This window comes from Sus scrofa, chromosome 15 (genome assembly GCF_054392235.1).
Source record: "Sus scrofa isolate SSC_HxYL_T2T_F1_AM1 chromosome 15, Sscrofa_HxYL_maternal_Yorkshire_Landrace_v2.0, whole genome shotgun sequence".
NCBI lineage: Eukaryota > Metazoa > Chordata > Mammalia > Artiodactyla > Suidae > Sus > Sus scrofa.
This window is the reverse complement of record NC_139397.1, coordinates 96577123-96590840: the sequence shown is the minus strand read 5'-3', so window position 1 is coordinate 96590840 and position 13718 is coordinate 96577123. Positions and strand designations below refer to the sequence as shown.

The 13718-nt window shown below is 42.8% G+C and overlaps 2 long non-coding RNA genes across 6 annotated transcripts in view; both read right to left on the bottom strand.

Annotated features, from left to right (window-relative positions):
- Positions 1-13718, bottom strand: part of LOC146396001 (uncharacterized) — an 881025-nt gene that overhangs the window by 806508 nt on the left and 60799 nt on the right. The window lies entirely within an intron of this gene.
- The window catches only part of LOC110257070 (uncharacterized), a 46150-nt gene that overhangs the window by 16171 nt on the left and 16261 nt on the right, over positions 1-13718 (bottom strand). For 2 of the 5 annotated variants that reach the window (XR_014829817.1, XR_014829819.1), the window contains exons 3-5: positions 5956-6128; positions 5630-5749; positions 3881-3953 (exon numbers count right to left, since the gene is read on the bottom strand). The exons of 1 other annotated variant lie outside the window; for it this stretch is intronic. This is a non-coding gene — a long non-coding RNA (uncharacterized LOC110257070). Of the gene's footprint in view, positions 1-1733; positions 3954-5629; positions 5750-5955; positions 6129-13718 lie in introns of all 5 variants that reach the window. 2 more of the 5 variants (XR_014829818.1, XR_014829820.1) reach the window with 2 other exon arrangements.

The following is a 13718-nucleotide window of genomic DNA, read 5'->3' as shown; positions in this document are numbered from 1 at the left end:
TGCCAATTAGGCTGCTTGACTTTCACTAACTATATCTAACTATAAATGCACTGCTCTGATTGATGAGACATCAATATTAATTAATAATTCATAGTACGGTCAGACTTTTTCACATGTAATTGCAACTTTAAATCTCAAGAAATGCTCCTATAGATAGCTGCAAAAGCAACTTTTCCTCCAAATTCTGACTTAGGAAAAAAAAAAGTTATCATAGTCTATCAGGACAGAATTTGGGGAAAGTGCGTGGAAAAGTCAAAGTGGGTCAGAGATGCCATTTTACTCCTCACGGCAGGATGCCCCGCCTGCGGAATATAGCTTTTATGTGGACAGACCCCACCGTGGGGACAGACAAGGAGAAAACGAAATGACAGGCATTCAGGGCCACTCGGATTCCATATGGTGGGAATGGGGGAAGGGCATTGGACTAGGCCCTTGAAACCATATTGATGTTATAAAATTCACAGCATCTAAATTCCTGCATGTACATCAAAAGGGAAAGAGCCTTGTTGCCACACACTTGAACTCATTTTGAACCTGCAGGAATTCTCCGTAGCGGACTACCATGCCTCATCTTTGTTCCATAAATCTAAAGTTACATTTCTATCTCTCAGCTGTCACCACATTATACCAAAACAGCCAGACAGATTTTTTACCAAATTTAGAGGATATGTTTGGGATGCCCAGACTTGCAAAAAAGTCAGGGCTGGGATTTGCAAGCGTGAAAGTCACTTCGGAAGCCCCCACACCCCCGGAAGGCCCCCCCCCACCCCATGACTTCAGAGGCTCATTTTATCTGCAGGTAAAAGTGAAACATGAAAGAAGCTTGTAACTACCAATCAGAGACAGGGCGAGGAACCAGAATGCTCAGGCCAGAAAAAAACAAAACAAGAGTTTCAAATGTGAGCCTCAGCTATGACTCATTAAGGCTCCCAACTGCAGGCATCAGCTTCTCAAGAAGCTACATAGCAGTGAGGATTTATTTATTTAGAAAGCCTTCAGGATTCTTCCCAGCCACACAGGGGAGGCCAATGAGTGTCATAAATACACGCAGGCAGTACCCTGAGGAGAGACATTTGAAGCTGCGTTCAGACCTAAGAGATGGTGTCTTGTGTTCTTTTGAGTAAGACTTTTTCTCACAATGGGGTAGTTCATGGCTTTCCCTGTGAACAAGCCTAACTGTTCAGTGTAAACAGTTCTGCCAAAACCTGCCGAGAACCTTCCTGAAATCACTTGCATGTTTTCACTGTGGTATTAAGTTGTCTGGATATTTGCATACATGCTCACAGAGGCATTGAATAAATGGTAGTTGGATGAGGGAAGGAAGGAAGGAAGGAAGAAGTGGGGTCTGAAGAGCTGTGAGAGGAAGAAAAGTGAAACGAAGCATCTGACAGGCCCTTTACAGGAAGTCAACCTTGTTAGCTGAGCTTTCAATTGATTGGCATATTTACTTTCCAGACCTAAGAGAGTGCTGAGATTTCTCAAACTCCATTTAAAGGATCTAAAACACACAACTGGAGTTCCCGTTGTGGCTCAGTGGTTAACGAATCTGACTAAGACCCATGAGGTCGCAGGTTTGATCCCTGGCCTTGCTCAGTGGGTTAAGGATCGGGCATTGCCGTGAGCTGTGGTGTAGGTCGAAGACGTGGCTCGGATCCCGTGTTGCTGTGGCTCTGGTGTAGGCCAGAGGCTACAGCTCCGATTCGACCCCTAGCCTGGGAACCTCCATATGCCACAGAAGTGGCCCTAGAAATGGCAAAAAAAAACAAAAAATAAAAAAATAAATAAAACACACAACTATGGCTTGGAAGGGCAAAGATTACAGTGCTTCCCTAAAATTTTTCCTAAGAACTGTTTACCTCATGTTTAATATTGGCACTGCCACTGTTCCTGCAATGAATTGACAAGGCAGTTCAATACCCCTCATTTAGAGCCATTATGGGGCATTTCATCAAAGATCTGGTTATGCATGTCTCCAAAGAAAGGATCAATGAGGTTTTTATTATGGTCGGGAGGGATTTCTTTAAGAAAAAAAAAAAAATCCCTATAAAATGAAGGTGACTGAAATAAAGGGTGACCTGGGCAAGGGACATGTGCTATGGAAGGTAAACCTAATTTTTATTTTTACAATAGGCTAGTCCCACATATATTATCCAAGTAACTGTTTATGTTTCAAAACCTACTTGGCAGTTTTACAAGCAGCATAGACAGACTATCCTCAGGAGTTTGTGTTCAGGGACTGCCTTTAAGAGAAAACTGCCTTATAATTAGCATGTTTGGTGCATTAGCAGCAAAGCACACCCCTTGGAGTGCGAAATGAGCCTGCAGCTCACCAAACCCCTCCCTCTCTCTCGGAAGAGTGTCCCAGCCAGGTTCTAGTGTTTCCCATACCCCCTACTATTGGGTTAAGGTTCTCACTATGGTCTTAGAGAGCCTGTGAAACACGGTGTATTTAAGCATTTATTTGTGTATCTTCTCTATGCAAAATGCATTAATTTGGCCTTAGTGTGGTTCTACTTAGCCCCAGACAGCTTTATAATTTGATAAGAAAAACATTTCCAACTGGCTTTAATATTTTTTCCTTAGTTTGTACCAAGTCAGTAATTTAAAGCTGAATAAAATTTTCCAAAATGTTCTGTTTTATATTATTTTCCCAGTTTTGTTCAGCCTTATTAATAAACGCTTAGGCTTTTTACCCTTTAGAAAATCTCAGAAATGTCACACAATTGCTTGAGAAAAGCAAACACTGTTTTCCTGTAGGTATTCATCAAAGTTCTTTGGGTACAAGGCATAGAACCAGACTGGCTAATGCAGGTGGAGAGGTGGATGGTGGGGAAGGAGACAGAGCAGGGTGAGGAAGGAGGGGCTAAAGTGAGTCATAGGTTATGCTGGAGGGCGCTCCATGCGAGCCCCAGCCTAGGCTCTGCCAACTCTCAGGACAGGCAATCTGATTGGCCCAGCGGGATCTAGAATCTCCACCCCTGAACCAATCAGACGTGGTCAGGAAGGGGGTGTGGTGGGGGGTGGTAGGGGGTGACCACAATGGGCAGCCATCTTTCCTTATGTCCATTACACCCTAGACTTCTATCTTGTAAACATGTCCTAAGTGACTTTGGTTGCATTATGTCTGCCAGTGGTAAATGCCTATATTTTTTCAGAATACATTGAACAGCAATAATAACACCTAGTATCTGTGCTGAGTTTTATCATTTCAAAACACTTGGCATACATTATTATTATTATTACTATTATTAAATAGCATGTTATTATTAAGAGTAAAAATCTGTCATTTATTGAACACTAACTTTCTGATGGTAAATTATCACTTACGGTGTGCTAGCAATGTGCTAGGCAGGTGCCAAGCCCTTGGCACAGATTACCTCTAATCCTCACCAAGAACTGCAGGTTTATATTATCAAATCTGTCAGATCATTTCTGGAATAAGACAGAATATAAATAAAGTAAAATAATAAATATAAAACTAAAGTGATATCTCACATATGGACATATTTGACCTTCCCAAGGCTGTAATGAAATCATAATTATTCACAGACAAGGATGCCAGGGCTCAGAGAGTGTCTGCCATGTACCTATAAATGGTAGAATTCTCTTCTGCCTGCCTGCCCAGTGCTCTTTAGAATATTAGGCCAATGGAACTTGAGTGAATCTATTGATAACAATGTTTCTGGAACTTTCCCTATCTTAGACAAACTCAGTTTATGAACATGGGATCAGGAATAATTGTAGAGATAAGTCCTTGCTGAATTCAGTGTATTTTTTGTTTATTTCCTGACAGAGATGATGGAGAAATGAATGAATTAAAATATAGTCTAAACTGTCATATGAAGAGACTCAAAAGTTAAGTGACTAATTTCTCATGTACCTAAGAGTCTGGAGTGGGCAGGCCAGGAAAGGCAGGGCAGTGCTACCAGCTGCTCATCACCACTTGTCAGCCACTGAGAAAGAAGAAGAGGAAAGATTAAAGCAAGCAGCTTAGGCTTTAAGACCTAGAATTCCTATTCTCACTTCAGCTTACCTCCTATTGGCCCAAATTTAGTCATGTGGCCACACCTCCTGCAAGGGAAGATGGGAAATATACCCTCTAGCTGAGTGGGCAGGCACTCACCTAAAACTCAGGGGGTTGGAATTCCCATCCTGGCTCAGTGGAAAGGAATATGACTACCATCCATGAGGACACAGGTTCCATCTCTGACCTCGCTCATTGTGTCAAGAATCTGGTGTTGCCGTGAGCTGTGGTGTAGGTCGCAGATGTGGCTCAGATCCAGCATTGCTATGGCTGTGGCTATGGCGTAGGCTGGCAGCAACAGCTCCGATTTAATCCCTAGCCTGGGAACCTCTATATGCCACAGGTGTGGCCCTAAAAAGATGGAATAATATAAAGCTTAAGGGGTACTGTTACTAAAAGGGGGAGGGGGAATGGAAACCAGGGGGAAATTTCTGATACAAGGAGTTATTTTTACATCTTAAGTGATCAGAATTTGAAAAAAATAATTACCCATAATCAAGGGCAGATCTAGGTCTTCTGGGGCCTGAAGCTTATACAATCTGGAGGTAGTGGTATGTGGAGATCTTTTTCAATAAAAATCATGCAAGAATATCTAACTTTTGGAAGTGTTACAAAAACATATGATCTTAGGAACACATTGCTGGCCTCTCCCAGGGCCCTGGAGTCCTAAGTAAGAGGCCTAGAAGCTTAAGCCTCATTAGCTTCAGTGTAAACCAGTTTATGCCTGTAACAGCTGCATTTCTTTTCTTTTTTGCTTTTTAGAGCCTCACTCACAGCATATGGAGGTTCCGAGGCTAGGGGTCAAATCAGAACTGTAGCTGCTGGCCTACACCATAGCCCCAACAAACGCAGGATCCCAGCTGTGTCTGCGACCCACACCACAGCTCATAGCAATGCCGGATCCTTAACCCACTGAGTGAGGCCAGGGATCAACCCTGTGTCTTCATGGATGCTAGTCAGATTCGTTAACTGCTGAGCCACAACAGGAACTCACAGCTGCATTTTGAACTCCTTGTCCCTGCAAACTCTGAACATATAAAAGCCGTGACTTTGTATCTTAAATAAATGGCTGAGTCAGTGACAGAGACAGTCAGTGGGGTTTTTATAGTAGCCAAGTCAGTCTGAAGCCTAGCAGTCCAGCTGGTAGTTGGGAGGGCCTCAGTGAGTTCTACTGACCAGTTAGCCTCTGCTGGCCATAAATAAACATGATGGAGCAATGACTCATAAAAAGCAAATGTCATGTTTGTTGGTTTGGTTTAGACTGAACTGGAAGAGCTGGGGCTCTTTTCTGACCATCCTGACCAGCACTGTGGCCCGAGCAGCATGGAGGAGGTATCCTCTGCTGGCCTCGGGTCCCAAAGCCATCAAATGAGGGGCAGAGTTGGGCCCTGCTCAGGCTTCTTACACTGGAGGGAAGGTTCTGGTGGAATCTTAGGGAACTGTGCTCTGGCTTACTTCATCTCATGGGCCTGAGCTCAGAGAAAAATGAGCTATTTGCTCAGAGAAAAATCACAAAATAATGACAAACGCAATTCTCCTAAAAATATATCATGAATGGGGAAGAGAAGACTGGTCGGAGGGGTCTAGCCCTCCTGGAATACACACCTCTCCATGAGATATTTCCAAATGTGCATAGTTCTCCTCAGCACAGCTCAAATGTTCATTCACTCTTTCATTCATTCCTTCCAGGAACATTCATTTTCTACTTGTGCTATACATGTGGGCCTGAGGATACAGGAATGGATGAGGGAAGAGCATTGATATCAACAGAGTACGTACACAGCACACGCAGGCGCGTACGTGCATGCGCACGCGTGCGCACTGTGGGATGAGAAGGGCTGTGCCTTTTATGAGTGGAGCCCATGGGAGCACAAGCCTAATCCTAAATGGGGAGGGAGGTGGAGGAGCCCCACGACGGAGGACAAGAGGACCTTAGATATTAGTCACCACGAAGATCGTTTCTCTCCTGGGCTCACCAGGCTGAGTCCTAGGTACACAAGACACCAGCCACATGTCCCTGCATGGCGCCCAGTATCATCCGTCTCTCTCCCACTGTAACGTCAACCACGAAGAATGATAGGATGGAATATGAGCAGGTAGGAATCTGGAAAGGACACCGATGTTTTAAGTCAGGCACCTATTTTTACGGCAGGCAGTTTACATATTCAGCTTCACTTAAATGAAATTTTTAGAAACTCAATGAGGAATATCCCTATTTTGCCTTTAAGAAAACATAGGCTTGAAAAAAAAAAAAGAAAAAAAAAAGACAAAAGCTTAGGGAATTTGTCCAGGCTCATACACCAGTAGCGCCGAAGTGAGGATTTGAGTCTTCTTGTCTCCGACTGCAAAACCTAATAGACTTTCTAGACATCAGACTTATGCATTTTTCTTTTACCTCACAGTCTATAGGACACGAGTACTATTTGTTGATAAGGGAATCTTACTGCTGAAACATCAGCCTCACTGGGACCTTCTTCTTTGGTCTTATTTAGATGGATTAGCAACAAGGAAACCTGATACGACCTGGTTTCTGCCCATATAGACATCCATGGGTTCAGGCTGAACATGTAGAATACGAAGTACCTGAGCAGCGGGTGTTAAATAATCATCACTAGGTAACAAATCTGAACTGAGCCACGTTTTAAAAAGAAGATTGGAAATTAAACAGTTCAGAATATTATGTCACTATATTGTCAATACAAAGCCCAAGCCCAAGCCAGCCTACTGGTAAACCTGTGCTCAGCACTTTCAGTTCTTAAGAAAAAAATCCACCCCCTCAAGAAACAAAATACAAGGCTATGATTATTGGAAATGCTGGGTGTTTTTTTCCCCCACACATAAACTGATTTCTGTGTTGACTGGCAGCTATGTGATTTAGTTTGGCTACTTGTGGTCATACCAAAAGCAAATTTTCTTTTTACCAAATCCTATTATATGCCTTATTACTGGAGCATGGGAAAATATTACCTAGTATTTCCCATTTAGTGTTGTTAGATGAGAATCATCTATCTTCCATTCTAAGCAAAAGTAACTAGATGTGTTTTTTAGTTAGTATTAATATTCCAGCCACTAAGTTCCATTATGGAAATCATATATAATAGATTATTGAGAATAAAATAAACCTTGGCCATAACCCACGTGATATATACTCTTCCCAGCACTGATGTTAGACCAGCGTGATCACTCTTGGCTGATTTAGGATTTTGTGTCTGTGCACAAACACCCAGCGGTCTGTCTTTGATGCTCTTTCTAAACTCTTACCTCAGCCAACTTTGCATTAAATATTTGAAATAATTTATGGCAATTGTCAGACTTTTATTGGAATCCTGCTCATTTTAAAAAATAAAACCTTTCCCACTCTCCAAAAGAAGATTCAAGACCCTTCAAATGATACAACCGAAAACTAACGTAAACTGATAGAAATTATTCTCAGAAAATGGTAACAGATGTATGGAGATGCAGGCCATTACTAGCAGACCAGAAATAGCAGCATGATTCGAAGGAGCCAGCTGGGGAGAGAGAACAGATAACCCAGTAATAATTTGGAGGGAAAAACAGGTCGTTATTTCCTATTTCAATGTAAATAGAACCTTTTAACTCCAACTCTAATATACTTGAAGCCTTGCTCAGATTTCCTGATGAGCAGAATCAGCCCATTTTTTTCTCAGGCATGGACATTTTTACTTACCTTCTTTAATGAACCCAGAATCATAGAGTTCATGTAGCTCTGCAACCGGCTTTACAGTTAAAGACCCTGAGGCCAAGAGAAGCAAAGTGACATGCCCATGTTCCTTGCCCTTTGGAAAAGCCAAGCCAAGAAACCAGTCCTCTAGACCAAGTGTCTCAACCTGAGCACTACAAACATTCCAGACCACAGAATTCTTTGTGGGGGTGGGGGAGCTTTGCTGTATCTTGTTATTGACTCTACAGTACTAACTCATTCTGAGCCTATTAATTGAATAACCCAATTCCAAATGCTAAACTCTATTCTACTTTTCTTTATAGCATCAGTGTGTGTGTGTTGTAGGATATTTATCAGCATCCCTCATCTCTACCCACTTGAGACCAGTAGCAAGAATTTCCCCCTGTTCTGTACAGCGGGAAAAATAAAATAAAATATAAAATTTTTAAAAAAAAAGAATTCCCTCAGTTGTGATAACCAAAAACGTCTCTAGATTTTACCAGATCCCTTTGACCCACATCACTCCAATTGAGATCCACTGCTCTAGACCTACCTCGAGGGGCCTGAGGATTCCTCAGCCCAAAACCAATCCCAGATATGTCCAGCCTTGCCTTAGCAGTGTCTGTTTCTGACAGGTCCATGCTTTTTCTTGGGAGAAATTGTGATGTGATAGAAAGAACACATAGGATGGAGTATCTGGCAAATTTAGAATGCCTTTTTAAAGAATTTTCAGATAATCTCTGAAATTCATTTTTCTTTGTGTTTTCCTTTTCGTCTTCTTTTTCTTTTTTTCTTTTTTTCATTTTTCTTTGGTGGTGCCCATGGCATGTGGATGTTCCTGGACCAGGGACTGAACCCAAGCCACAGCAGTAACCCACACCATGGCAGCAACAACACTGCCAGTAGAGAGTCCTCTACCACTAGACCACTAGGGAACGCCCCAAAATTACATTTAAATTCTGGTTTTGCCACTCACTTGGACTATAGTTTTAATTTCTCTGCACCCCCCCCCATTTATTGAATTGTAAACAGGAGTGACAATATCCACACCCAAGATTAAATGTTAAATAAGTAGCTGTGAAAACTATGACTCAATGCCTGGCACCCAAGAAAAGCATAATAATGTTAACTCCCTCCTACTTTGATCCTTCCCACTAGTTATGGCACCAAAACTATTAGAAAAGAGGAAGCATTTACCAAGGGAAATACAGTGGTGCTGTAGTATAGATCTTAAAGACTCTAGGTTGAAAAATCTGGTCTGTCTTGAAGGATTTTATGACCAAACTTTGCTAGGAAATCTCAGGCCTCCCCAGAGAACAGAATTTACTTGCATTCTAGCTACTGGTGAAACTAAACCAAGAGAAGGACAATCAAATAGCTGGGATCCAATTGGGAGCCCCAGGGCAAACACACACAGGCAGGTAAGATTCAGGCCTTGAGTAGGAGGCCCAGTAAATGAGATCTAGGTGAGTTTGTCAGGGTTGGGGAGGAGATTAGGGGTCAAGGGATTTCCCCATATTATACAGATTTTATTTCTCAAGCAAGTAATTCCAAAACAGAAGTTTCTTCCTTTTAGATGCCTGTGGCAGTCACTGTTAAAACTTGAAAACATGAGTACCAATTATCGTCCATGGAAAAATATCTGGAAAAACTTTACCACATGTAGCCAGGCAACATGGTTCTCAAACAAACTCATTGGAAAAAGAATTAACATTTAGTTAAACTTACAATTCTAAAAATTTAGTTTGTCCATGATGCTTTATTAACTATTGGACACTGTTCATCTCATTCTGAGCCTATTATTTATGAACAAACTGATTCCAAGCTCTGTTCTCTATTCTACATCTCTTTACAGTATCAATCAAAAACATGTGAAAATGGAACATAGGAATCAATTCGTTAAGATTAAATTTTTTTACTTCCAATCCCTTCATATTGCTTTTAAATTTTAGCATTGGAGTTCCCATCATGGTTCAGCAGAAACAAAACGACTAGTATCCATTAGGATGCAGATTCAATCCCTGGCCTCGCTCAGTGGGTTAAGGATCCAGCCTTGTGGTGTAGGTCGCAGACTGGATTTGATCTGGCGTTGCTGTGGCTGTGGTGTGGGCTGGCTGCTATAGCTCTGATTCAACCTCCATATGCTGTGGGTGGCAGCCCTAAAAAAAAGACCAAAAAAATTTTTTTAGCGTTCTACTTTAATATAATTAAATTTCTTTGTTCTTAAAGATATCTGTAGCAGCTTTTTCTAATAGTACCACCACTGTCACCAACACCGCCATCAATAACACAAACCTGGAAACAACCCAAATACCTATTATGGACTGAATTGTATTCCCTCCAAAAGATATGTTGAAGTCCTAACCCACAGTGCCTCCTCAAAGTATGATCTTATTTAAAATCTTTGCAGATGTAGTCAAGATGGGGTCCTTTTTTTTTTTTTTTTTTTTTTTTTGTCTTTTTGCCTTTTCTAGGGCCGCATCTGCAGCATATGGAGGTTCCCAGGCTAGGGGTCTAATCAGAGCTGTCGCTGCCAGCTTATACCAGAGCCACAGCAACACGGAATCCGAGCCGCGTCTTCGACCTACACCACAGCTCACGGCAACACCAGATCCTTAACTCACTGAACGAGGCCAGGAATCGAACCCGCAACCTCATGGTTCCTAGTCGGATTCGTTTCTGCTGCACCACGATGGGAACTCTGAGATGGGGTCTTAATCCATGATGACTGCTTTCTTTATAAAAAAGGGGAAGTTCGGGCCTAAACACAGATATGCACAGAGGGAAGACTATGTGAAGAGACACAGGGAGAATGTCACGTGAAGATGAAGGACTGGAACGAGAGCTACAAGCCCAGGAATGCCAAAAGACTGCCAGCAAACTACCAGAAGCTAGGAAGGTGAAGGATGCTCCCACAGGTTTCGGGGGGAGCCTGGGCCTGCTGATACCTTGATTTTAGACTTCTAGCCTCCAGAACTGTGAAATAATACATTTCTTTTTTTTTAAGCCACCCAGTTTGTGGTACTTTATTCTGGCCACCCCAGGAAACGTACACAATGTCTAACAAGAGAGGAACGCTTGAGTTCCCTTCGTGGCTCAGTGGCTGACGAACCCAACTGGGAACCACGAGGGTGCCGGTTCAAGCCCTGGCCTCCCTCAGTGGGTTGGGGATCTGGCATTGCTGTGAGCTGTGGTATAGGTCATGGACTCGGATCCCAGGTTGCTGTGGCCGGTAGCCATGGCTCTGATTTGAGCCCTGGCCTGGGAGCTTCCATGTGCTGGGAGTGCAGCCCTAGAAAGTTAAAAAAAAAAAAAGAAGAATTGGAGATACAGAATGTTGATTTTTTAAAAAACGAGAGGAATGCTTAATTAATATATGCTACATCAAACCCATGAAACAGTTTATAACCACTAAAAATGATGATTTTAAATGATTTTGGGGTAAATATTGATTATAATACAATGGATAAATATTATAAGTAATGAACAAACATATTATAAATGGTTTATAAACTCAATGTAATAATATAAAATATCTGTTACTGGGATGATGCAAATATTAAACCCATATTATTTGTATATCCCAGTTTAAATCACATCTACTTGCAGCCTTTTACTTGCGGGGCTAACCCAGCAGGGTTATTGTTCGAAGCAGGATGAAGTGTAAAGCAGTGTTGGGGGGTAGGGGTATAATCAGAGAGGAAAAAAAAAAAAAAAACCAAGGCTGCAGTTTAACTTCAAACCTCAGAACCCCTTTTCTTTTTGCTTTAATGAGACATAGGTCTTGAAAGCCAGACTTGGTTGAAGGAAAGGAGATGCTTTAAATCACCAAACGCTCTTGTTAAAACATCGCAAGTGAGGCCTTGCCAGTAGCCTACGGCTATTTTTGTTTGTTTTTTGAGGGGGGTCGCCTTTTATTTTTTAGGGCTGCACCCACAGCATATGGAGGTTCCCAATCTAAGGGTGGAATTGGAGCTGCAGCCGCTGGCCTACACCACAGCCTCAGCAACGCAGGATCTGAGCCGTGTCTGTGACCTACACCACAGCTCATGGCAACGCCGGATCCTTAACCCACTGAGTGAGGCCAGGGATCAAACTGGCATCCTCATGGATACTAGGTAGGTTCATAACCTGCTGAGCCGCAACAGGAACTTCCTAGACCATATTTTTATGTGAGGAAGGTTCCTACCCCACTAAGAAGCAGATGGAAAGCTTGTGGGACAGGTGAGGAGGAAAGCTGAGGGGACAAAGGCTTTAGCCTTACCTCATGGCTGGACTCCGGAGGGAGGTTGGCCCACAGTGAACCAGAGGCTGCCACATCTTTTTTGTTTGTTTTTTTTTTCCTGTCTCTTTGCCTGTTCTAGGGCCACTCCCATGGCATATGGAGGTTCCCAGGCTAGGGGTCTAATCGGAGCTGTAGCCACCAGCCTACACCACAGCCACAGCAATGTGGGATCCAAACCACGTCTGTGACCTCCACCACAACTCACAGCAATGCCAGATCCCCAACCCACTGAGCGAGGCCAGGGATTGAACCTGCAACCTCATGGTTCCTAGTCGGATTTGCCAACCACTGCGCCACTACAGGAACTCCAAGGCTGCCACATCAAATAGACTCTGGAGTATATCACAGGTTGTGAGAGGGCTTTCCTGAGTCATCCTGGAGTCTGTGTGCTTGGATAAGACCCAGAAGCCCTTGCATGTCCCTGAGGGCAGACACAGACCATAGCAACTGAGACCCAACTGGGGGCCCACCAGATGAGAAACAAAATGGAAGGACCAGCCCCTGGACCAGATGTAACAGGAAGCACAGACTCAAAGGGCCTGTAGCACCATGAGAGTCATGGGGAGGGACACCCAAGTTCCTAGGGGAGACTTCCAGGCTTGCCCAGGCAGCCCAAAGACTAGGCCAGCAGCGGGCCTCAACCTCAGCTGCCTGCCAAGACTCACCATGAGCCTGTCCCACCCAGGTAGTCTTCCTCACAGGAAGCCATCAGACCAACGGTTTTACAGCAGGGACATATCAGGATCCCAAGGGACTCTCTAAAGATCTAAAGATTCAAGGATCCCCTTTCACTCTACCTCCTCTCTCACAGCCCAGACCTTTCTGTAAGGAAGAGGGGAGGAAAGCAGCCTTGAGCAGAGCCCATTTTATCTAAAGCATCTGAACATCTATAAAGACTGTTTAAATGAAATGAAACGCATGGACTTGGAGAACAGACTTGTGGTGACCAAGGGGGAGGGGGAAGGAGTGGGATGGACTGGGAATTTGCGGTTAGCAGATGCAAACTCTTGCATTTGGAGTGGATAGGCAATGAGATCCTGCTGTATGGCACAGGGAACTATATGCAATCACTTGTGATGGAACATGATGGAGGATAATGTGAGAAAAAGAACGTATATGTATGTATAACTGGGTCACCCTGCTGTACAGCAGACATTGACAGAACACTGTAAACCAACTATAATGGAAAAAATAAAAATCATTAAAAAAAGAAAGACTGTTTAAGTGACTGCATCAAGCTAAATTTACCAGTTAGCAAAAATTTTTTAGCATTTTTTTTCCTGCTACCAAGATATAAATGGGGACTCATGAGCAAGATGAAACTGGTCTTATGTAAACAAAACGCTGTTTTTTGCACATCTAAATATATTATGAGGAAAATTTGTGACCCTACTACATAGGTATGCAGACAAAGATTAAAAGGAAATACCCCAAATGAGAAGAATTTATATTTTCATTTTTAACCTTATTTTTAAAAAGGAACATCTTGCCTAGTCCCCGTCTCTAAAGAAGGTTCTACAGCTGCTGCTTAACAGCATAGTTACAAAAAGACTGTCTCAATTTTTGGAAAGTAAACATCTTTCCAGCCAAGGCCTGGTTCCCATACAAAGGTTCCAATAAAATTAAAGATGCAGAAAATCTTTCCTTTTTAGTCCTCCAGCTTTGTGGAATGACTGAGAGTTAAAAAGAGAGAAATAGAAATGGCTCAGAAAGTCTTCACACATCAT